The sequence below is a fragment of the Ciconia boyciana genome, chromosome 6 (genome assembly GCF_034638445.1).
Source record: "Ciconia boyciana chromosome 6, ASM3463844v1, whole genome shotgun sequence".
NCBI classification, from domain to species: Eukaryota; Metazoa; Chordata; class Aves; order Ciconiiformes; family Ciconiidae; genus Ciconia; species Ciconia boyciana.
In genome coordinates, this window is record NC_132939.1 from 6,171,544 (window position 1) to 6,195,035 (window position 23,492).

Here is a 23,492-nt window from a genome sequence, read left to right on the forward strand (position 1 = left end):
TTTTTCTTTTAGAATACATTTACTTCAGATCCCAGCTGGAGTTATGGTGTTCAGGATGGTAGGACAGAAGAGAGTTTTGGTGTTTTGGAAAAATTAGTGATCATTTTGATAAGAATGGGCCTCATTTGGACTATACCTATTATTTTTTTATTTTATTTAATTTTCAGTTCTGAACAAATATCAGCAAACTAGCTGCTATTGGAAGAAACACTGTAGAGATGGCTACCAAACACTGCAGTGATTCAGACCTCCTTTGTGAATGATATCCATATTCCGTCTCAAATGTTCCTCTATTTCATGACTCAGCATTCTTATTTTAAGTGTAACTTATGATGATGAGGTAAAACTAGTTACAGAGAAAGATGCGAGAGTTGTTAATATTGAAAAGCTACAAGCTTGTGCAGAAAGACTCCTTGTATTTCCAGATAAGAACTTCCCTGGAATGTAATAACTTTGAAATTACCCTACAGGAAAGAATACCACCTAGATTACAGAATCACAGAATCGTATAGGTTGGAAAAGACCTTTAAGATCATCGAGTCCAACCGTAAACCTAACACTACCAAGACCACCACTACACCATGTCCCTAAGCACCTCATCCAAACGTCTTTTAAATACCTCCAGGGATGGTGACTCAACCACTTCCCTGGGCAGCCTGTTCCAATGCTTGATAACCCTTTCAGTGAAGTAAAATTTCCTAATATCCAGTCTAAACCTCCCCTGGCGCAACTTGAGGCATAAGTAAAATTACTAAGCATAAGTAAAGTTTTTCAGTCCAATATCTGGATTCAGGAAAAGAGGTGGAAGTAGCAACAGATGTGTAGTGACCGTATCCTTCTACTGTGCATAAAAAAGGCACAAAAATGACTATCTGGAACACAGCAGCAATCCCAAATTGCTTTATGATGTCCAGTCCACTTGAAAAGACAAAACACCAGCTATATAATGGACAAATTTTTATAGCACAGAGATGAAGAAGAAATTCAAGAGATTTTCACTGATGAAGCTAAGTAATATTACACATATTCTTTTGGCCCCTTGGTCATTAAATAGTTAAATATATTTTTTTTTTTTAACATGAAAACATTTGTTCTTAATAAGTGAAGTCACACTGCTTAAAAAAAAAGCTCTGAACGAAATATGGAGGAGAAATTGAATGCAGAGTGTATGCAAAATATACAGTGATCAGAGTTCTTTATTACTCTGGCAACTAAAGAAAATTGAGATATTTCTGTGTCTGGTTTAAAAAAATAAAAGAAAAAAGCTTTGAGAACTGTGGAAAAACACAAGCAAAAGAGCCATTTTTTCTTGTCTTGAGACTTTTTAGTCTTCAAACAGTTTGGCTTGAAAAAGTTTTCTCCCTCGTGACGAGCAGACAGACAAGAACCAGAGCAACAGCTATGTTGGCCTAATAAAAACTGAAGTGCAGACACATTTACAGTACATTGAGAACTGCTGAGAAATTAATGCAAAGATTGTACAGGGCATTGCTGAAAACACCAGAGAGGCACTCCTGGGAGCAGCAATCAGCTACTCGGCATTAACCTCGCTGCGGAAGGAGAGCCAAAGTGTTCTGCATTTGAAGTCGCTAATGTTCGTCTCGGCGCTCCGGTGCGAAAGCTGAGAGAGGCAGAGAAGAATACGGTGGATTTGGGATCGCTGCCTGCCTCCTCCACTGCAGCGGGATGAAGTGCAGAATCTGAAGGAGAAAGGAAGTAAAACCCCAAAACCTGAGGTGCAAAGGAGCCGGGGGTCTCGCTGTACCCCTTGCCCGGAGGGAGTGGGTGGGGAGGAGGCAGGGATGCAGCCGCGCTGCGCCGTGCCGGTTCTGGAGCGAGGTCCGTGAAGTCAAAGGCCAAGCTTTTCCAACTATTGACAACGAGCTCTGTGCCAGGCTTGGTACAATTGTACCTCTGTGGGCTGGTACAATTAAATGTCTGCAGTAGTTGGAGCAAATAAGAAATTACTCAAGCCAGACAACTAGCATTTCAAACATGAATAAATCCTCTACGCTTTATAGAGAATAATTCAGCTATGCAGTTTTGAAATGGAAGTGTTGTATAAATTGGAGATAACAGGACAGGCTAGATCTTGCAGAATACCTATAATGGCTTTCTCAAATTTGGCATCAGTATCTTGATAACAAGTACTTGGGAGCTACTGTTTATAACTAACCAGGATCTGAAAAATGTGGCTAAATGAGTTGGCATCTTCAGAAAAACATTTATTTTATGTAAACACTCTCAGACATGTAAGACATGAACCCAATATACACTTTAATTTTCTCTGTATCTCTTATGTTCATCCATCAGAAGAAAACAGCCTCCCCACCCACCTCCGATGTCTGCTCTGAAATGTAAAAGACCCATTTGTGCACCACAGACATGTCTTTATTTGTGCTTCTCTGACAACTTTGCAAACCGTCTGTATTCCCTGGGTCGCTCCCCAGGGAGCTGGGGGACGATTCGGAGCAGCATTTAGGCGGTGGGAAGAGCGAGGCAGAGGCAGGTGAAGCATCCTGCATGGTGTTGCATAGGAGGTCTCTTGCAGAACTGGGAATAAAACGCAGCTGTCTTTGCTCACGGATCTCTGCGGCATTTGAAGCATAAGTGCACGCATGGGAGCATTACAGACTAATGTGACTGACAGTTAAAATAATCTGCTGATTTGCAGGCAAGCATTCAAGTAATGCGTCGGTCTGATGGGTCTGAAATTTAACAAATTTAAAAGGTTTTCTATTGTATTCCCCTACTCCCCCCGCCCTCCCCAAGGCTTCCAGACTCAGTCTTCTATTTCTAATTTACTACTTCAAACTTCTGTTGAAAGCAGCATAGATTTTTATTATGAATGAACAGTTCTGGGGATTGAGAACAGCCTTTGAAATGTTTCCTCCTGTATTAATTTAATGGACAATATTTCTGACTATGCTTCCCGAAAAAGGACATTGCATGTTTGACTAAATTTTATGAGGGAATTGCAAAATACCTTCCGTGATATGTTGCTTTCAAAAAAAAAAAGCAAATTGGGGTGAAGTGGACCGAGTAGGATAAATTCGTGGCTTTGCCTGAGATGGGTTGAAAAAAAAATTGGGGGATGGAGGAAGGATCTTCCATATGAGTGCCAGTCCTTGGCCCATTTGCTGTAGAGAGGATGAGAGCAGTTTCTGTTTTGGGGTCTAAGTGCTCAGGTTTTGGGATCACCGAAGTACCTTTCAGACTGTCCAGAGCAGGATCTGTGCGCAGCCAGCTGGTTTAATGGGCTTTTCATGCGGTTTGCTGGCTGAGCAGAGCAGAAGCCATCGTAGGGTGAGTAGCTGGCCCATTAATTCATCACATCGTTACTGGAGTGTGCGCCTTGAGTTTTTAGAGACGTGTTAATGTTAATGATCTGCCATTTTTCATTATGATAAATGAAAACCCTCTGCATGTAGAGCTTGTCTGAAGAGTAAGTCTCTGAAAGGAAAGCATCACTTCAGTGTTTCACATTTATTCTCCCTCACTGATTCCCAGACAAAAATCTATTGAATTGCAGTACAAAAATATGACATTGTGTTTTAACCGTGAGCTTTAGCTGAATCTAGGAATCGATCCACAGACTTTTGGCATTATGGATTAATGATGATGATAAGGACTGTGGCAGAAGCATTGGTAATTCTGATCATCACATTAAAAAGAAAGGAGGCCAGCTTGTTCTTCTTCAGCCAGTCTGGCTCTGCAGAGCAGACAGCAGGAAGAGCTCATTTGCTGTTTTCTATAAATAAAGCAATTACAGCAGGAGTAGAGCGATAACTTCTTGTGAATAAGAGATTCAAGTATATATATATATACACGTAATCTTCTTTCTGTTCACAAATTTTTTGCAGTTCATATTTTTGGGAGTTTTTTGGTTGGGTTTTTTTTTTTTTTTTTTTTGGTGTGTTGGTTTTTTTTTTCCAGATTACTTGCAACATAATTTGACTGATTCTTGGTTTGTTGATGTGACCTTAGAATGAGGTTTTTACTTGGAGAAAATTCCCCTGCACCTAGTGAAGATGTCCTTTTTGCAAGCATTACAGTTTGATGTAAAATGCTCCAGAGGAGTAGCTGAGATGATCCTGATCCAGAAAAGCAGAGAGCATGTGCCTGAGCTGGTGCTGGTAGTCATAATATCGATTTGACTTGGAGCTGAAATGAATTATTTTGTTGAGCAAAGGTCTGTGAGAATGTTTTATAATGCTATTTGCAGCTGCAGGGATGTTATCGCATTGTATGGAAAATAGATATGTGGGTATCAGACAGGTTGGAATCCAGTCAACACTGTTTAATGTACTGGATAATACTTTGCAGTTATTTTTCAACAGATGACCACACCTTACTACTCTTTTGAAGCATTAACTTGTTCCAAAAAGCAGTGGTCAAAGGGAAAAACCTGTATGACTCTTAAAAATACTGGGCTGGGACTCAGGAGAAATGAGTTATTTTCATACTGATATTCTCCTTCACTTTCCTGAAAACAAAGATCATTCTCTCTGCGAACCATTTAGCCACCTATTGATGAAAAGTGATTTTTAAGGGCTCATGAGTTAAGACTGCTAGAAAACTATGCAGAATTTACAGTTTCTTAAGACAAATACAATGCATGTCCTTAAGATACATTTCCCAAAATTTTGGAACTAGTAAAATACGTGATATCCACAGGCATCAGAAACTCAGCCATAATCTTTTCTCAGTTCTGCAAAGGGGCAGGTGGTTGTACAGAGAACTGGAAGTGATTTTCTGACATAATTCTTCAGGGGCTTGACATCCTGAAAGTAGGTGGAATTTTTCTGTTAGATGTATCAGAATTAGGGTTGGGTTTTGTCACTGGATTTAGCAAAATCCATAGACAGAAGTTCAGTTCGTGGCTCTTGAGGTATCTGACTACAAGGTAAGCTTTCATTCACCTGTGTTAGCCACGTAGTTTGACTGGAAAAATCCTCAAATGTTGCTGACTGTGCAGCACAGCCTTGTTGCAATGGGCTGCTTCAAGGACTCGGAGTAAATTGCTCTGTTGTACTTTGCTGTGATGGCTTGCCCTCTTATTAGCTTTGTCACTTCACCTTGATTTGTTTCTGAGTTTCTGTCTGCAGTTAAAATCAATAGACTTTTTTCTCCTTAGCTTTCAAAACATCATAAATAAAATTCATTTCTTAAAATAGATGCTCTGTGTTTTCTGAAATAACACCATAACAGTATGGGGGAAAAAAACTGGAATGCTAGTAGCTGTTTGAAGTTTAAATATCCATGCTCAGTTGTCTTTTCTCTCATTCAGTGCTTGTTTACAAAACCTTGGTTTACAGTCTAAGCACGTAATCTTTGTGGGTTTTTTGGTGGTGTTTCTTCTTCTCTCTGGGTTCATCATATTATTTGTCCAGTCATGGTTTCAATAGTCTCGCATTCATCACGTCCTGCTCACAGCATAGAGTTACAGTTTGCAGTCGTAATAAGAATAAAAATGTGCTGCTTGTCTGTAGCAGGTATTTCTGCAACAGCTAGCTAAGCATTTTTATCTCCGTGCTACTAATAAACTGATTTGACAAAGATGACAATTCAATTTATTGGCAGAATTGAGAAAAAGGAAAAGAAAAGAAAACAAACCAGCTTTGTGTTTAACCTGTAGCCCAGGATGCCAGCTAGAGCGCAGTTTAAAATCCAGATTTTCCAGTACAGGGAGAGCTGGTTTCCTTGTGCAGTGGCTATGTGTGTAGTCACTTAACTACTCTGATTTTACAAATACCTGTCTACCTGTTAGATCCCACTGAGAATAACCATCTCATAGATGGAAAAAAAAATCTTATGCAAGGAGATTTCCTTGGGCATTAAATCCGTGCTAGACAAAAGAAGATCGCAGGGTCTTGCGGACTCGGGCTGGTTTGCATAGCAAAACTGTGGCGATAGTTCAGAGAGCTGCCAGATCGATACTGAGACAAAGACAACGTGGAAGAAGGGAGAGCAGGCAGGCGGTGAGGAGGTAGTGCTGGGGTGGCCGGGAGCAGCACTCCAAGATGGACAAATGCCACGGGGAAGGGTGAGCCTGCCTCCAACACCAGCTTTTGAAAAGACTGGGTCTTTTCCTGTGGCAAAACCACCATCTTATTTCCTCTCAGTATCAGCACTGCCTTTGTAAACAATTTTAGTAAATCAGACTTTTCCAGCTAAGATAATTTCCTTGGGAAATTTGTGGTTGGCTGTAATAGTCTCAAACTCTAACCACATGCTAGTGAAAAAAATCAAAATATGAGGGGAAATAAGAAAATGCATTGTATGACCTTTCTTCCCTGTCACTAAAATATGTTTTGTTTTCTTCACGGGAAGTGCAATTCACTGTCAATAAGAAGTCTGTGATCATAGCCCCGTGGTATACACCTAATTACAGTATGGCAATGCCTTGTTTTTAATATAATTGTGGGAAATTTTAAATAGGATTGAAATTTTAATGCCTGCTTTTTAAAAAATCAAACATTAGATTAAAACAACTTATTCTTCCATTTTATTTTTCCATTATCTCTTTATGTTTTTCTGATGTAGTCATATACATAGATAAAGAAAACGACAGTCTGTTTTCCCTTCCAGAATGTGTATTCCTTTTCAGTTGTCTAGATAGCTGGAAGAAATTACTAAATCTGTCTTTTAACTGTTTTGAGTGTTGAGCAAATGAAAAGATTTTAGAGTAACAGTAGTTCTGAAAAGCACATAACAGAATTTTGCCCTTAATCAGAAAAAGTCTGCAATGTTTTGACATTCCCTATATCTGAAACTTATCCTAGAATAGAAGACAGCGTCAGTTTAATAGCTGTGCTGGAATGATCCTGTGGCTGACACTAGTCTAATTCAGTAGTTTGCTGGAAGCAACTGGACTGTAGGAGGACATTTATGCGGATCCAGTGGAAAATTTGAAGTGTGATTTAGGTTGCACCAGGTATCTGGTTTTAAAGTGAATCTCATAGTTGTCTGTATCGCTGTGCTGTGGTCTGTATCACAGAGCACACCTCATGTGGCCCAGCCACAAAACGGGCTGTCTGTCGAGGGTACCAGGCTGGAGCTCAGCTGAGGTAGCTCCCTAAAATGTAGATATTGTGGATGTCAGGCCCTCCACATCAGCTGCTACATGTGCCATTTGCTAATGTAGATGTAGATTTAGTCGTCATGACACCAGATGATCTCAGTTTTGTTGTTGTTTGGTTTTTGCAGCAGTGCATCCTGACATGGAGGCATAACCTCAATAATAACTTGATGTACAGCAGATTTTAAGCTTTCTTAGCTATAATGCTTTCTAAATGTAAAGTGCGGTTTCGGTCGCATGGCTAAACCTGTGGCCTTTGCGTTAGGAAGTGCTATTCTGGAGGTCGTCACTGAAATCGGAAGCAGATTTGAATAGGTGACAGCACCTCCTTTGCTGACGCATCAGACACTGTTTCTGTGCCTGCCATACCAAGGCTGCGTTTCAGGTGCCCAGTCCTCTCATGAGCCTGGCTCGCTGAAGAAGAGCATCTCTTAGCATGCAGTCATAGACCTGAGTGGCCAAAGGGAGTGACATGGTCTCACCAGGAAATATGATGCATAGGAAAAAAAAATCCATGCCAAGTTACTTCTGTAGAATACGCCCTTCATAAGACGGAAAAAATACTGGCAATACTGGTCTGAAACAAAACGTGATGTTTCTGCTTGATTGAAGAAATGGAACACAAGTATCAACATCTTATACCAGTTGAAATGCAAAATAAACTCTTTTTAAAAGCAACATTTTCTGGAATTAGTGTTCCTGATGAAATATTTTAAACTGTACATTAAAAAACCAACCAAACAAACCCAAAAAACCCAACCAAACAAAACACAAACCAACCCAAACCAGTAAGAATTTACCACAGCAGGGAAGCTTTGATTTATGTTTTTTCTCTTTTTTTTTTTTTTTTGTTGGATGATTGTGGAGGATAAAATTGGATTAATGTGCTTAATGCCACAAAAAAAAGGAAAAAGATAATGTTAACAATGCGTCTTAATGCCACAAAAAAAAAAAAAAAAAGTAACGTTAACAGTATGTAGGAGAAGCTTCATTTACTGATGTTCTTGAGACCACAAAGGACAAGTCTGACAGCTTTATTTGCTCTAAGTAAAAATAAGGAGTAGATCAATTCTTAAAAAATAGTAAATGAAACCATTTGCTTATTTTAATTAATAGTTAAAGATGTGTAAAATCTTCTTGTCTGAGGAGGTCTGCATCTACTTAACTTCAGAGAATCCTTCTTAAGTAAAATGAGTCCTTAATCAGCAATGCGAGGAGTCTAAATTAATCATCAGGCAACTACTTTAGGCTTTAAATCCCTACTTGATGATGCTTTGATCCACAGTAAATATTTAAATAAATGGCGACATAGATACTCATTGTCCGCTCCTGAGGAAAAAACTAAGTAGTTCAATGTGTGATAGCAAAGCTGAAATACAGGGGGGTTGCCTGTAAACAAAGGCTTTTGCAGATGTTGCATTTAAGGAAAAAAATCAAGATGAAGTCTAGAAATGGGAAAAGCATAAAAGCGCAGTGCACCCATCATAATATACCCCTTTTCTCCTACATATCATCTCTAAACACCCTCAAAATAGAAATTAACTTACTGATGGGACTCCATAAGATAACTTGAGAAATTTCATCAAATACTTTTCTATCACGTATCAAAAGGGAGTTTATTGTGTCTACCATATTGCTGTATGCATTCCTTTCATTGTTTTCACTGAGTCAAGATAATAGTCCCGATCCCTGCTATTCTATTAGTTAAGGGTGTGTTTAAGCCACTACTGAGCTTCACTACATTCACAAAGGTGACCCGTGAAACAATTAAAGAAGCCCTATATAATATGCTAACCGCAATTAGAGAAATAGGTTTGCCCCGCGCACAGAGCTTCCAGCTGGCCCCAACACTGCCGCCTTGCCCCATCCTAATATTTTCTTTCTTACATTGACAGATGGCAGCGAGCAGCCTCAGAGCGCTTCGTTTCTTCTATTTCAGGCAACAAAAGCAATGAAATGGGAAAACAGGAGTTCACCCTTGCGGTGCAGAAGACATTGTGGAATAGGGTTGATGCTGATAACCTCCTCTTATCTGCCCAAGCAGATGTATTTACAGATCTCACATTTCCAGGCTATTTTAAAGGTCTAACTTGCTGCTGTAGACGGTATGCAATTCCTACTGCATCTCACGCTTTCCTGGCGAGTCCAGGCTTCCTGTCTTTTGTGTCCAAACAACAATTGCTTTCAGAGTGAAGGAGTTACTATTACAGAAGCTGTTACAGCAGCCCACACTGTATCTCATTTGGAAGAGGCACCTGGGTCATCCAGCTCTTTATTTTGTGGTTCAAGATGACAAAATATGAAAAGTTTGAAAAGATGTCCCTAGCTGAGCTAAAGTACAGCAGCTAATGGAAATACACAGCATAGGAAATCACGGTGTATCTCAGCAGAGGGGCTTTGTTATCCTTGTACAAACACTTCCCAGAGAAGATGACTTTGCTGTGAGGAGCCGGCCAGACGGGATTCAAGCAGTGGAGAAAGTCAGCTTAGTTTATATAGGAAACTACGAGCAGGTTTAGACCAGAAATGATGCTGTCCTGCTCAGCACTTCTGAGAGTTGATATCCTTTTTCTTTAAATGACTAAATCTGGATTACGTTTCTCAGTCCTGGGTAGCGTGTCTTAACATTTTTGCTGTCATGAGTAACTAAAGTAATGTAAGCTGCTTTTTCCTTCATGCTGCTAACTCTGGAATTCTGCTTTTAAAATATCTTTTTTTCAAAATGGTGGTAACAGTTGGGGGAAAAAACCTCTACAAGGCAAAACTACTTTTTAAAATTATAGGAATTAAAAATGTACTAATTACTTAGCACAAGAGAAATGAAGAAAAAAGAGGACAGTCTAAAAGTGCAGCATAGAACTAATGATCTTTGCATTAAAAATTTCAGACATTTTTAATAATTTCAGACAGATCGAGAGAAGAGTGAGACAGTGAGAGGGGAGGGGGTTGTCTCGCTGCATTTCTTCTTGCCCTTCCCCTGTAACACATTAGTGGCTGTCTTGAAATGTTTTTGTTGTTGTACTTTTTTGGTTTGCGACCTGGAAATAATCGGCCTGTAGGTCTCGTGTGATGAGTGAGGGTCAGTGTTTAGAAATGGTGTCTGGGCTGGTACCACAGCAGTCCCTGCCCTAGGAGGACCTAGGACTGCATCCTCTGGTTCCCCGAGGCTGGTACACATCCCCTTGCAGGGTGGCACTGCCTCGGTGCTCACAGTAGACAGGCTTCGGAAATAAGTAGTAAGGGTGTTTTCGAATAGAAGAGCATAAGCATTCACTGGTGTGTCGCTTGGGGGGAATGGCACGTACATCCTGGACCGATATGAGGATGCAAGCTGCATTATTGTCAGCTCTCTTGTAAATGACATGATATTATTAACCGAGGGTCTTTCCCAGCACAGGAATCTGTACTCATACATCTATGATGCTTTAGACTAGAGAAGAGAGTCCTGTATTTCTTTTGCACGATGTACCCTCTTGGCCGCAGCAGACTAGCACAGGCACACTTCTCCTCTGTAACCTTCCAAAAGGGGACAAATAATGTTGGAGTACCTGCCAGGCAGCACTTCTAGACTGCTGTGAATTAGGTGGAAAAGGAAGAGAAGGGGCAGGGCAGTGGGGGGAGGGGAGGGAAGACAAATAAAACAAAGTCAGCTCAAGTCAAAAGCTTGTCGAGGGATCAGGCACTGAAAATCCCATCCTCAGGGCTGACGAAACGTGCTGTGGATAGAGCCATGACAGACAAATCAGACGATGATGCGGTCTTTCACCAGTGAAAGACGTTGGAAGAGCGAGCAGAGCTTAAACCTGCTTTGATTGGTAATAAGCCTCTAGTCGGTGCCTGGCGATGCATTTAGAGGAAGAAAAAAATTATACCATGTACTGAAAGCTGTTAAAAGCTTATGTAATACACTGCATCATGTAGTACAGTGGCGGGAAAAAAAAGTGACAAGATGTTTTTAGTTATTTACCTTATTCCATTTAAATTGTGTGTGTGTATATATATATGCATATTTATGCCTACATATATACAATGGGGTTTTTTTTAGCACAGGTGCTAGAAAATTACTGCTTATTGTCCAGGTAAATTATAGGGAAACAGGCTAGTTATTAATATCTACATTTGCTGACTAGGCTTGGATCTGCAGGCACAAAACCTGCTGTTCAGTGAAGCAGTGATGTTCAGTGAAGCAACCAAGTGTAAAGAACTGTGTAGGAAAAAATTAAGCCTTTTATTGAAAAGGATGCAAATAGTAGAGATGCTGTTTCATTTACCATCAGATAATAGAGAAGGAATGTTATATGTAGTCACAGAATACATTTGAAGAAAGTGGTGTTTAAAAAAAACAACGAAACAAACAAACCCCAAAACCCAACCCCCTGAAAACTGGTATCTGATCCGGCATAGATATAAGCATGGGCATAATTTCATGAATGAGAGTAGTTAGCTGAAATTGGATTGAAATAATGCCGCATTCACACCAGTACAGGTCCAGAACCTTTGGAATTTGCTTCTAACTTCTGGGTCATGTGGGTAATGGGGTAATGCTTCAGTTATGTCAAAATATTTTTTTTTTTAAAGCATTTTTTAATTCTGCAAGATGCCATGTGGGAAGAGGGAAGCTTCACCTGAGAGCTGAGCATCTAAATGCCATCAAAGGTCTGGGCTTTAGTCTCTATGTTTCTCAATTTAATAGCCTTCTCCAGTACTATTTTCCATGTAGTCCATTTTAATTAGGGACCAATAATAATGTCCCAGCAGTTTACTACTTCACTCATTTCAGTTGAAGTTGATTGCTTCAAGTATGTTCTGGGCTGTGTAGTGGGAAGGTTGCTCAGCAACTGTGATGTGCAGACAATAAAGTTACGTGGACTTGGCCATTAAACGTCTTTAGGGATGAATTTATTATTGTTCCACCCTACATTGACATTAATGTTCTGAAGCTGCCTGTGATACTGCTGCACTTGAGAAGCTGCATGTCGGAAGAAGGCAGTCTAAATCACTTTTCCCCGATTTGTTGGGGCATCTTGCTTAAGGGCACATCCTGTAAACAAAGGGTTACACGTGGGACCATCAGTGAAAATGGATGCTGAAGCCAGCTCTAACAGGGACAGGCTTAACCATAAGGGGCCCGATCCCAATCCCACTGAAAACTATTCCAGTCTTTCCACTCATGTCAACATTAGCTTAGACCATGCTTTCAGATCAAGGCTCATATTCTAAGCTTTCAGTATTTGAATGCTCGAGAGCTTTATTTTTATCATCTTCAGATACAATGTTCCAGCAACGTAATGAAAGTTCATTACAAATAGCCTTGATTGGCATTATTGTCTATTTTTCTTGCAAAGCACAAGCCTGGGCATAATCTGATGCAGATTTCATTGTATGTAAGAAAAAAAAAGGTAGAAATTCTAGTTAAAAATTCCTGTTAAAGCTCCTGATTTGTCGTAATCAGGAATCAGTCTAAACCCATTTTGTCTTCTTACTTCAAAATAAGTTTTTCTTTTGAACTTTCAGCAAATGTGGGTATAGAAAAGATTAAAAAGGAAATATACAATTGCCCAGAATTATCTAAAGTCTGTGTAGTCCTTGCATTTCCAAAGTAAAACAAAACAAAAATAAAAAAACCTCAGAGCTCCTTCTATCTTGGAAAAAACAATTGTATTTGCTCTTGTCACCACTGGGCAGAGATAGTTCCTATGGTAAGAGGATCACTTTTTAATCGGGGAAATGGAACAGTAAAAACACCTGGGATAACCCAAAGAAGGCATTAACTAGAATACTTTAAAAATAATTTTTACTAGTACAAGTATTGACTAGGTGCTTTGGTAAGCATGCTAGTAAAATTAAGCCTGTGAATTGGAAAGGTACTATAAGGTACTAAATAGGGTACTAATGTGCCTCATTGAGATACAGCAGACTTGAGCCTTGGTACTTTGAGTTGTTATTTGTGGGGTGGCACAGAGCCACCAGGAAGTTTCCTTAAGGAAGAGACGTTATGGATTTTCAAGATTAAAAGAAAGTCCTGTGAAATGAAGCAACTGTGACTAGATCGATACCATTTTCTCCCCTGTCCTGGTTTGGGAAAGTCAACCAGAGAAGAAGCTAATAGCCAGACCAAAGAAATATTCCTCTGACCGATCCTTGGCTGGAGATCAATCTCTATGCATACATTCACAGGTGCATAGTTTACAGTTGTCCTAAGTCTCTGAATTCCTCTCTTGTTTCCAGATAGATGAAACAGGGAGGCAGCTTAAGATATAAGTGGAGGATTTTCTTCCTGGCTTTATTGCTGGCCTGCTGGGCACCTCTATGGAAACCACAACTGTGTTTGTCCTCTCCCTCCATACAATGACAAATCATGGGACTGTTTCGCTCTTTGCTTTGTGCCCTGTGCATGATGATGTGTCTGAGCATCGCTGGTGCGGGATTCCTGTGAACCACATGATGCTCCAAGAAGTGGTGCTATGGCCACAGTAAACACAATGCAAAGCACGGAGATGGTAGAGGAGGTTTTCTTGGGAGCCCTGAGGTTAGCATCACTGATACTTGGAAGTTGAAGTTAAACATCTATAAGGAAGTCTGTAATGTACTCGTGAAGTTTTCAGCCAGTGAGTTGTGCTGGAGAGAAGACAGCAAGAATATGTGAGCAGAAATTGGAGCTTTTCAGGTGTTAGGCTAGTGCTTTGTAAACACTTGAGTGATGTATTGAAGAGTCCTTCAATTTTCATATGCCTAATACTTGTTTTAAAAAAAAAAAAGCTTGCTTATAAAGGTCTCTGTTTTAACTGTTAGAGCCTCGCCATATATCACCAGGAACTCATGTGATGTACTTGATGTAATTAAATTCCATGTTAAGTGCATTTTTCATCAGATTTAGAAAAAAGCCCCTCTATTCCCTTACAAAAAGATAAATGTATGCCTAAGTTCCATTCGCTTGCTTTCATATAAGATGGACTAAAGGTAGAGAGGCTCTGACAGCGTTTCAGAAGAGGTGAGGAATTTTCCATACTAATACTGTAAGTGAGAATTGTCGGAGGAGACCTGCTAGAACTCACCCCCCTGCCTACCCATACCCGGCAAGGTATTTTCAAGTTACGTCTGAATCTGTTCCAGCTGACGTCAATGGCAAAACTTCAATTGACTTGAGGTGGCAGAAGAATGAGGCCTCAGCAATGCCAATTGCAGCTGTGAATGATAAAAGCAGAAACGCAGTCTTGCTACACGGTATGAAGTTATTTTTGTAGATTTCCGGAATCAGCAGGGATGGAAATGGTAGATACTTTTGCAGGTCATACGTTTCTCCTTACCTTGGTAAAATTGCCTCTGTTTGTGAACTCATTAGCAGAGGAACCATTTGTTCTACAAAGTGTTGAGGAGGAAGGGAGTGTCCACGTAGCAGCTCCTCAGAAGGGTGTTAGATGAATACATTTTTGATGAGCTATCAAGCATCATAAAAGCCGTGGGCCTCTGTAGAAGCAAATCAAACACAGAGCTATCTTTTCTGTGACTATAGAGGACCTTGCCTGTGACAGAAGCCACTGGTTTGAGGGGAATTAATTTCTGGGCTGCTTTTGAACAGGGATTTTCAATGCGCTTTGTGCTTCGATGCTCAGTTCCTGCATGTTCTTGCTATTTTAAAGCTTCATGGAACTTGGGGTGCTTGGAAACTGCCTTGAGGTAGAGAGAGCTGTGATAATTAGGCTCTTGCTTTTATCCTGGGAGACAGGGACTCAGTACTGCTGAACTGCACTGGGCAGCAGCTTTTGGCTGAAACTTTTTTTTCCTGAAGTTGCAACTTGCTGAAAAGGAAAATTTCATTGGGGAAGAGTTGCTTTCAATGATTTTTTTTTTAAATTTTAAAATACTAATTTAAGATATATTTAATACTTTTATCATTTAGTCTGGAAATTTTGGAGACTTAAAACTGTTGGGTTTTTTTTTTCATGCAGAATAAAGATATATAAGAGATGCAAATAAAAACAGACTGAAAGCTGAAAGCCTATTGAAATGGATTCTTCTGATTGACGTGTATATGAAATGTATCCGTATTTGCCACTATGTTTCATTTTGCGATTTACAGGGATTTTTAAATATCCAGCTTATCTGTATGACAGGGAAAACTCAAGAAATCTTCATCAACTTCAGACTTACAGTAATGGTTTAAGTGATATTATGACGTAATGTGGTTGAGGCGAAAAGAAAATGAATATTTTTAGAGTTCTGTGACTGAATGTTTAGGAGGAGGGGATTGGGGAAAGAAAAAAAAAGTCCAATTAATGAAGCATTTTTGAGATTGACTATATATTGTTTTTCTATGGAAATTTTTATTTTGGAAACTTTGGTTTGGAAGTTGAAATGTGCACTCTATTTACTTATTTGTTCAGATTCCCGTTTTTATTAGATGAGAAGGTTTTTATTTTAATTTTGAATATGATGAAACTTTTCGGTGCCCAAGGCTCTAGAAAAGGAATATTGTGAGAAAGGCCACTTCCATGTGAGTGTTTGAGTGGTTTCTCTGTGTACCTATAGGTCTGATGCAGAAATCATTCCTTTGAAAACAGCAGGCTGAAGAGATGAAAAATAGCTTGCTTGCCAACGTCTCCCAAGGACTGAGGAGTTCTGGTGTCTCCTGCCCCAGTGGTACCTGCAAGAACTGGTGGGTACAGAAACCAGGAGCCTGCTGAACCTCTGCGTGCGCCTGTGTATGAAGTCCATGCATGGTGTGAATAGCTACCTGCTAGTGACAAAACCAGCTTGAGTCTGTCAATGGTGACACCTTAGTGAATGCAGGGTGGTCTAATAACAACTGGTTGTAGTCTGGGTCTCCCCTAGTTCAATACCTGAGCAGGGAAAAAGGAATTTAAAACAATATTCAGGGAATTCCAGATACAGGCAATTTTCAGCAAAAAACAAGAGTTACCTGCTCTGGTCCCTGTGTTCCCAGCTAAGGTCTCTGATAGCAGTTCACTGGTAGGAACAGCCACTTGGTTAGAGGTTTATATGGATACATAGTCAACTATGAAAACTTTTATTAACCTTACACATTAAGTACAATAAGTATGTCTTTACCTGAACCCAGCTAAATGTCTAAACATAGGATCATAGAATGGTTTGGGTTGGAAGGGACCTTTACAGGTCATCTAGTCCAACCCCCCTGCAATGAGAAGGGGCATCTTCAACTCGATCAGGTTGCTCAGAGCCCCGTCCAACCTGACCTTGAATGTTTCCAGGAATGGGCCATCTATCACCTCTCTGGGCAACCTGTTCCAGTACCTCACCACCCTCATTGTAAAACATTTCTTCCTTGTATCTAGTCTGAATCTACCTTCTTTTAGTTTAAAACCATTAGCCCTTGTCCTATCACAACAGGCCCTGCTAAAACATGTTTCTCCAAAAGTTGAGTGAAAACTGCTATTGATGTCAGTGGGAGAGGAGCTATAGTAACGTGATGATTTCTGATAGTGTGCTGAGACCATGGGACCTGATGCTTTGCTCTCCATTCATATAGGCAAATCTTCCTCCTCAAGTAGTCCCATACAACAGGGAAACACCGAAAGGTAAAGCTTGAAGCGGAAGGTACATTTCATGACAGCTGAAGCCAGACTTCTTAAAGATGCTTAGGGCCCACTCAGTCCAGGCAGTCTTGTTGGCTTTTGTTCACAGCATCTGCATCGGCGTAGGAGGTGGAGAGGAAATACAAGAGAGTAATTGGGATATAAAGGCAAGATGAAACCATTATTTTTTTGGCAAACTCAATTTACTTCATGATGGTCCCTTGCAGGGGTGCTGTTCAGACTTTTTAGTGGTGGTGTAAACATTCCAAAAAATACCATTTTGTGCAAAGATTAACTAATTCTCAAGACTCACCAGATAAGAAATACTGAGTGGGATTAGTTAACTTCTTCTGATTTCAACATAATCAACAAATCATATTTCAACATAATTTCAACATTTCCTGTCATACACAAACTTGATGTTGAAATTGAGATTCTGAATTTAGATTTTACCTGGCAAGTTTATAATTACACATGCTCATAGCTTAATGAAGCTGCATTAAATCGTTTGGCAGAGTTACAAAATGTAATAGCCCGTGGCACCGTCTGTCACCTGCAAAGTGGATTATTGTTGCTTTTCTTCATTTTGCTGGATTAAGCAAGTATTTAAGGGTATTGTCCCAGGAATGCGTTTCTTAACAAACATATGGTGTGAGTTCATTGGACATTTCTCTTGCTTTTAATCTTTTGGAAGAAAGTCTCATCTGAAAAGATTTTTAAAAATTATTATGGCAGGTTTCAGATTTGATTTTAATTCTCTGTCATAATGAAGGCAATAGAGACTTGAATGAAATGATGACAGATCCACAAGTGATGCCCCATCTGCTACACTGTCATGCAGAATATTGTTCCTCAAAGTTGAACTTCCAAGGTAAAACAGCCTGGTAATGTAAAGGAAATTCTGGGTTATATTTCTTCAGAATTTTTGGTGGTAGCATGGAAAATTGACGTTAATTTACTGATTTTTGAAGGCTTAAGAGGAGATATGAAAGAATACTTACTTAGCCATTTAGTGTTTCTCTGCAGTAAGTGTGCTGGGATTTCAACAGGATCTTGCTGATGTTGAAACTAAAGATTGATTTGTTTATTTTATTTATTTATTTTTGCTTAGAAGCATGCTCAAACAACCTTGTGTAGTAAGTACAGCTAGCTGGGATTTGCCACCAGATCTGGACATACAGTTCTTTTTCAATGTTTTACTCAACTAGCTGTGGACAACCACTTCTCTTTCCATTTCCTAAAGGGATGAACGGAGCACCGTCATCTAGGGAAGGAGAAGTCAACAAAGCTTATATGGATATTGCATTGTTGGCCTCCAAAAAAATCAGTATTCAATTAGGAGTATAGGAATGATTTTCTTCTTGGTTTCAAGAAAAAAAATGGAGGAAATGAGTTTTGGGTTTACCACATACAACCATTCTGAAAATTATTTTTCATTAAGTTTTTAGAAAAAAATGCTACTAGTTCAAGGAAATATTTAGTTTAACTCCAAAATATTTTTTATTCTATTTGGATATTTCAAACAAAATTGTTTTTTCTTAAATTAAAAGCTGACTTGAAGTTTCATCATAAAAATGCTGAAGTGCTGAAAGTTCTGTGTCTTGAAGGGAGTATAGTTTGTTCTTCATATTCAGTCAATTGAGTTAAATCCCACACAAATTCAAAAATACTGCAGACTTGAATCTGAATACTTCAGTGAAAAATTGCATTCATCTTTGATTTTCATCAAGTGTAGCAGCAAGTGATATTACCATATACTGTTATGTATAAATTCCAAATTTAAAGTAGTGTCCTGAATAGGATTTAAATTCTGATGAGAGAGGAGGGGGAAAACAAAGAAGAGAAGAATACAGGACAGGTTTTCCTCCTGTGAATATATTTTCAAAATTAGGTGCATTAGATCTATTCTTGATAAACTTCAACCCCGCTTTCTAGATGATTCCTGCAATTGTGCGAACTTTTTCAATAGCTTTGTAATATGTCTAGAGTTTCATACAAAAGAAAGTTCATTATTTACCAGCTAAGTTATGCAGCACTAGATGTGTAAATCTGTGCATTAGTTACTGAAATGAGTGGCTTGATTTCAGAAGGGCTCAGCATCTTCTGCACAGGGACTAAGACCTTTACAATCTTTTATTATTATTGTTATGTATTGGCAGTGTACTAGGAGAAATTGTTATTAATGGAGAAAAGTACAAGATTTCAGTCTTCGCAGATGTCATCAATAATAAATGGTATGTCTCCTTTTTAAACTTATGTATTCTTTTTAATTTTTCATGCAAAATGTTTTTGGCAGGTTTGAAACTGATGTTGGAAAAGTTACCATTCAATTCAGGAAAAAAAAAAAAAGTCATTTGATATCCAAAAATACTGTGGCCTCAGTGCACATACATCAATGTGTATGGAGCTCCTTGACAATGTCTTTGGGATGCTATACTTCAGAAGGATACTTTGAGGGCTCAGTGGCTCTGGAGACACCAGCTGTATTGCAATGGATCAGTAATTCTGTGTTGTTTTGGCAAATACATATGCCTCTCATGCAGTCTTTTTTGAAATGGAGAGAGTATTTTAATTCTATTAGTAGTCAGGTGCTGATGCATCAGGTGCTATAAAATCGAGATGGTAGATTCACTGGAGTATATCTGTCTACAAATGTGAGCACTGAGTTGCATTAGAGAAAACGCTGCAGCTTTTTTCCTTTTTTCAGTTTGCATTTTTATGTTATGCCACTCTGGATTGTACAAATCTTAACACCCGTTATTTCAATTATGCTTAGCCCATTTCCCCATTTAGAGAGCTTTTTTCCCTAGAATTATATCCTTATGCAAGGGAACAAAGACAAATTACAATGTGTTTTCAAGACATGCTAACAGCCTTCAGTGATGCTAAATCCATTGCCTGGAATCCACCCAGAAAGTTTTGACTGGAGGTAAATACTTGCAGTATCACAACCGTGTTACCTTTTCTATACACCTCCATGAGTCCACATGGGGTCTAATTGCTTTTCCTAGGGTTACATTTAGTAACTGATTGCAGATGGCTTTTAGACAGCAGGAAGGAGAAAAAGAAAAGTTTCTCCTTTATGTAAAATTATGTTGAAACTTTCAAGGTGCAAATACATTTATTTAACACAGACTGTCACCCTGAAAAGATTTCTTGCATTAACAGTGCACAATTCCGATTAAAATACGTTATTCTCTTGTTCTTGTTCCCTGTTTGTTTATATTCACTTACTGTCCATCGTCTTATTTTTTCATTTTAAACCCTTTAAAACAGAAACTATATTTTTGCTCTAGAGTCACAGTGAAGTTGTGACACTGTCACACCCTGGCACTCCTAAACCCTAACACAAGACACATTTATTCTGATTTATTTCAAAATTTCATGTTTCTCATTGCTGGTGTGGTATATAAATCCTTTTAAGATGGGCTCTGTAGGATGTTGAAATGCTCGTGGTCTTATCTGTGTTTCTTTTCTCATGGGTTGAAGCATTGCTTGGAGTAAGATTTGTGGGGTTTTATTTCTGTAAAACTTGTATTCATTAATTTTGTTTATGAATCAGAAGGGTAAAAGGAAAAAACCCAAAATACTACTTCCCGAATCAGGGAGTGAAGGGGATGGTGGGGCATGATGGTATGGTGGTAATTGAGTCCCCGTGTGCTGGTGTGAGTGCTGGTGTCCTTGCCAAGGCTTCACTTGCCTCTGTGTGAAACCTCTGCAGTTGTTAATGCCATGATATAAAGAGCCCTGGAAGCAGCAGGATACGACTGAAAAGTTGTTCTTCGTTTAGGTAACAGGGGTATATATCTATAGTGCATCAGGTCATGTGAAATTTTTGGTGCAAATGCCAAAAATGTCCCTTCATGAAAGGGAATAACTTCCAAAACAGACTGGTCTTTTTTTAGGGGACAGACACATAGTGATGACCAAGATGCACAGAATAGATTTCACTGGAAAAATCAACTTTTCTGTAGAGTTGCCACACTGTGATGTAGCAAGGATGCTAAGGTATTTTCCATATATTTAGCAGAAATAGTAACATATCTGACAATAAGCAAGAATTTCCTAACAGTGGTCTTTATTCATAATTAGGAAAGATTAGAGTTGTTTGAGAGAGTTTATATGACACGTTTGGAGATTTCTGTAGAGGCAGTTGATCTTGGTATGCTCTGTTTGACAGCCTTTGCAACCTTCAAGTTAGGTAGGTGAAATATGAAGCGTAGGACCTCAGAGAAGGAGGTCCTTCAACCTCCTTCAACCTAACTTCCTGTTCTTAATTTTCCTAGGCTATCTAGAAGCTTTTCAGCTGCCGTCACGAATTTGACCAGCCTAAAACCTCCTCCAAGTTGTATCCTAAGGAAGGGGACACAGCAGCCTGTTCCTTGGGTTAGAGATAGCAAGCGTGCAAGGCCATCACATCATTACGCTTATTGCTTCAGACAAGTCCCCTACACAGAGCAACGCCAAAGAAACATGGAGCTGGATTTCTCTGGGTCCCTGGTGGCACAGCTTCTGGGCTGATGAACAGTGTACAGCGAGAAGAAAGCAGCCAAAACCCCATGTCTATTTTTTTAATGACCTCACGGTAACTTGGAGCACATTACAGTTTTTACTGCTTGAGGTAAGTAATCAAACGGCTTATCCCTTCCCACTTAGATTAATGAAACAGTCCTGTCAACAGGAATAGATGAAGGAATGAATCCTAAAACCAAACAAAATCTAAGAGGGGAAAACAGATGGTTCACAGATATCTTTCGGAGAGTTGCAGAGGCAGTGTAAAGGACTTCTGAGGGCTAATCAGTGCTGGGAAAGCACTGCCGATCTGATCTGCTCCTATCTTAGGAGGAGGGGAAAGGAAGGGGGATTACTGATATTGCATTTCTTGCTTTCAGGATTTGAATTCTGAAATGCTTACACAAAAGCAGAAAGGAGACTCTCACTTCTGTGGAGTCCTGGTACCATTTCATCAATGTCACCTTCCTGAAGGGACAGTCAGACAGACAGAAAACAAGCATGTCTACCCCTTCTCTGCCAGCTAAATAGAAATAAACACCTCCAGCAAACTCCTTAACATGCAGTTTTCACTTTTTTTGTCTTTTGTTTTCCTTAAAGCTGTGTCAGTTTTGTCCCACAACACAAAACCAAGAGGGCAGGAGAGAATTTCACTTAGTGGCAGGACAAACAGAAGAACAGAGCGAGTAACAGGTAAGTCTCCAGCTCCATTGCCATTTTGGTGCAGCAACTTAGTTGCTGTATAAATCCAACTGCTGCAAAAGTATAAACATTGTCGTCTTGTCCTTGAAAATGCTGACTGAAACAAAATGTGTTTTCCCTCTGAGTCTGAATTTGTGCTTTATTACCTTCATTTTCTTCATTATTTTTGTTTGCAAACTGAGCAGTGAAAAAAAAAAGTACGCACCATGTATATATATATTTTTTTTCCTTCAAAGAAGCAGGACATAAAATGCCATTGCCATTTTCTCAGACATTCAGCTACAAAGCATTTACATAAAGCTGTTATGCTTTCTGCTGTTACCTGTTTGTTCCAGTTGTTCAGTCCACACTACAAGAAAATAAAGACGGGAAAAATACATTAGCTCAGCTCTCCCCAGGATCAAAACCCTGTTTTAAAATCAAAATTTCAAATATGGAGTCAAATTCTTTCTCGTTACTTTCTGGGTTTGTACATGTGTTTTTATCCCACGAGGGTCTTGCTTTTATTGTGTTTTGTGTGAATCTTAAGCTTTAGGATCTGAAGGTGCTACAGCATTTTACCTCTGACTGTCGAGAAAGCTTTTAAATTAAACCGAAGAATTTTTGTAGGTCATTGTGACCTTTATATTTTTGCATTATACAGCCTATTAACTGTGGGAATGAAAGCTGCAGTTCACAAATATGTTTACAACCATATAAATGAGCATGTGCATTAAACTGCAGGGCCTGGAAAACATAAGTAATAAACATTATTTGTACCTTGACAAAGCAAAAAAGCATGATTAAGGATAATTGTAGGTAACTGTCATCATGAGAGAAATGTTTACGCAGTCAGAAGTACCAAACAGCATTTAAACAGTTTCTCTAAAGGGAGCAGTAAGGAACTAATGGATGCCAGTACATGCCTTGAAAACAATTTGACTTAAAGGTTTTCAGATTTTTTTTTTCTCCTTTATGAATTTAGAAAAACAGTGATTGTAATAGTTGTTGGTTTTAATGAGGACTCGGAAATTTTCACTCTTACCTATGTTATCACAAAGCTTCTTTTGTTTGAAAATCTAAATTTGAAAAACATATCCTCAGGAAGTTCCTGATGCTGCCTTTTCAGGCCAGCAAGCCATCTTACTGAAATGCAAGTTAAGTTCACGGCTAATTTGGTTTTCATAACAAGGACATTTCTGCCCATTTTGGTGCCAGATAGAAGTTTGACAATTAAATCCACCTTAATTTTTTTTTTTGAGAGAAGCATTCTGCTTGTGTTTATGTGTATTTATAAAAACCAAATTATTTTAAGCAATAAGCATAATTTGGGGGAAGACTTCTTAATGCTTTTGCATTATGGGTATTGGCCGTGCTGCAAATTCATTCACCTGAGGATAAAGTATGTGAGATAGGAAAAGAAATGTCTCGGGCACCAGCAATAAGTCTTGGTGGTAATATAGGAAGTGAAATCTTTGAGGCATAACTCTGCATTTCGTAGGATTGGAGTGGGGCAGGAATTTCCCTCAATTTTCTTCTCGAAGGAGTAAAATTGCAGTCCTAGGTTCTTGTGTCAATACCTCCGAGGAAATGTATTGGAAATTGCCAAATGCAGAATTCTCCCCAGAATGGGAGGTCCAAGGAGATGGTTGAATTTGGCCTCT

At 39.2% G+C, this 23,492-nt stretch overlaps 1 long non-coding RNA gene across 4 annotated transcripts in view; it reads left to right on the forward strand.

The window, feature by feature from the left end:
- The window catches only part of LOC140653022 (uncharacterized), a 94,251-nt gene that overhangs the window by 47,471 nt on the left and 23,288 nt on the right, over window positions 1-23,492 (forward strand). For 2 of the 4 annotated variants that reach the window (XR_012043006.1, XR_012043009.1), the window contains exons 2-5: window positions 15,611-15,737; window positions 18,795-18,869; window positions 20,922-21,256; window positions 21,748-21,840. This is a non-coding gene — a long non-coding RNA (uncharacterized lncRNA). The remainder of the gene's footprint in view (window positions 1-15,610; window positions 15,738-18,794; window positions 18,870-20,921; window positions 21,257-21,747; window positions 21,841-23,492) is intronic. The other 2 variants (XR_012043008.1, XR_012043007.1) reach the window with 1 other exon arrangement.